The sequence below is a fragment of the Montipora foliosa genome, chromosome 1 (genome assembly GCF_036669935.1).
Source record: "Montipora foliosa isolate CH-2021 chromosome 1, ASM3666993v2, whole genome shotgun sequence".
Taxonomy (NCBI): domain Eukaryota; kingdom Metazoa; phylum Cnidaria; class Anthozoa; order Scleractinia; family Acroporidae; genus Montipora; species Montipora foliosa.
The window spans coordinates 18,058,000-18,060,499 of record NC_090869.1 but is presented as its reverse complement, the minus strand read 5'-3'; the positions used below and the strand labels follow the sequence as shown (position 1 = coordinate 18,060,499).

The 2,500-nt window shown below is 40.1% G+C and overlaps 1 protein-coding gene across 1 annotated transcript in view; it reads left to right on the top strand.

The window, feature by feature from the left end:
• Nucleotides 1–1,664: 1,664 nt before the first annotated feature.
• Nucleotides 1,665–2,500, top strand: part of LOC137991861 (contactin-associated protein-like 2) — a 12,441-nt gene continuing 11,605 nt past the window's right edge. Inside the window, exon 1 of the mRNA XM_068836897.1 lies at nt 1,665–1,833. The gene's annotated coding sequence lies outside the window, so the exon portion shown is untranslated. The remainder of the gene's footprint in view (nt 1,834–2,500) is intronic.

Here is a 2,500-nt window from a genome sequence, read left to right as displayed (position 1 = left end):
CCATAACAAAGCTGTCGTGCTATCCTGCTATCACCACAAGGGCAAAAGGCTGGTGTTTGTTAGAAGATAGTTCTTTCTATCTTGGACAAATGTCGTTACTGGACCTTTAAAGCTCAGTAGAATGAGTTAGTGAGGGATCTACTAAATAGCAACCTCAATTGAGCCCTGTCGACTTTTGTCATTTTGACACTGCATGCATCAAATCCATATATTATTAACATTCTTTTAGTTTTGCCTGCTATGGCCAAATCATACAGATCAAATCTTCCGGCATAGCTATATATAGTGCTACGAATTAAGTAGCCTTCGTAGCAGGTGGTTTGGTGAATTCAAAAGCTTCTTTCCACCAGCGTTGACTTTCGAGTAAAATTAGTTAAGAGCAAGCCACGGGAGAGTAAGGGGAGGGGGAGGGGGGGGAGGGGGGGAGGAGGTTGGGAACGAAGAAGTAAGAAGTAGACCATGACGGATCGCCATCCTGCATGCAACTTATTCTTCTTAAAAAAAGTGCACCGGCTTTTGAATGTCGTCCGTTTGTTCAATTAAGTAAACTCAAAGGGGATGCAGTCGACGAGTTTCGTGACGTTTGAACAATGAATCCGGTGCCGTCAGAAAGTGATAAGGTTACAAGGAATAAACTGCTTCAGAATTTTCGCAACCTTTCGTGCGTTTTTCAAGTTCCTTTTTATGGCCGATAAAATAATTTTCCCATCCGCCATCCGGCTGCTTCTGGACATGCAAGCGGCAATAAAACAGACCATTCTAGCAATATCTAACAATGGCAATGCAACAGAATTTTGTTGCATTCTTTGTCAACAATAGGGATGAAATAATTAACAATTATTCCATGAGCGCGCGTTGGATAGGAGATGGTAAATAGCCAACGAGGCGCGTAGCGCCGAGTTGGCTATAACCAGTCTCATATCCAACAAGCGCGAATGGAATAATTGTTTTATTAAATTCCTTCAACTCCAAAAATTTGGTAGTACGAAATACGAGCGGAAAATGCGAGCAAATCCGAGGGAAATCGAAAAAAACTTGATGAGAACTGATGCGATGTTGTGTAATACCTTGTTGTCAGACAGACGCAGGCTCATCACAAAAACATTTCTTGCCTTTTCGCGTAGGTCTAAACGTCGGAATTGATCCAAACTTTCCACAAAAAAAGTTTCTTCTCTCCTTTTTGGCTTTATTCAAAGAGAAATTTGGCATTCCGACGAAAACATTTTTAGTTTAGCAACGCTTAACGCAATCATTTACCATATAAGGTCAAACCAAGATATATGAGCTTGTTTATATCCTGTCGCAACCTGATGGTCAAAATAGTGCGTAGGCCTCAATATGTCCAGAAATGCCTGTAATTAGATGCACACTGCTTTAAATAAACGTCACAATGTCTCCCCTTGCTGTTTTTTTCCAAAGTCAGAGCAGCACATTCTACGTGGTGACAACAAAACGGTGAAAATAACGCTAAGCCTGGACCTGAGTTTTCCAGTTGGCGTGCGCACAATAGTTTAATGGTGTGCTAGAGGTTGCATGTCTTATTACCTTATATTTATGCGCGCTTTCAGTGGTCTGCCAGAAGTTGATAGTGCACAATCCAAATTTCAGTCTACCGTGAATGCGCGTAATTATTGCAGTTGTCAAGCCTGTATAGAAGGGAAAAACAGTTTCATATTTGGTCGGAGTCTTTCTTCAGTTGGCATTTAAATTCGAAGATGTATCTTTTAAGTTCCTTTTGCGTAAATAAATACGCAAAACGTTAATTTCACAGTGACGGTCTTCACTGTGAAGATGTTATCCGAGAAGCCAGTTTAAACGGAACTCATGATGACGGTAACCTAATTTATATTTTGGTTTTTCAATACGAGATGTAGGGAGTTAGTAAGGAGTATTTACATATGATATCCACCAAGTAGCAACCTTGAGCGATGTACTATGTTGAATGTGTCATATATTGCATAATTTGACAGTTAAGCGTTAGTGACAGGTGAACGTACCTCAGGATTAGCAAATAAGCCCCAATTTTGAATCAGTCAGTTCACACTTCGATCCAAGATGCACCGCACGCAAAATTCACATTTTTTTTTAACATTTCACTTGCAGCTAAGTGTTTTTGCTGTAATAGGCACGCAACATACTGTTCCGAACAACGATTTGTTGACTGAATTAGAAAATAAAATGGTATGAAAGAGTAGCCTCTAGGTTGTTTTCAGTAGGATAGCTTCAGGTTTGACAAATGTTTGCGTTTTTAAAATGAAGTTATCAACTATATACGCCTTGCGTATGCATGAACATCAACTCTTGGCGGAACAGCAAGAAATGTAATTTATACTCTAAGAGTAAAATCTATAGGTCTCATTCTCAGTTGGGGAAGGCTTTAATTAAGTTAAGCAACAAAACAAGGGTCAACACAGCTGTCGCGCTTGTTTCGTGCCAGTGGTTGAACCATACTCAACGTGGGAATGGAAAAACCTTCGAAAACCACGGTAACTGCAAGTAA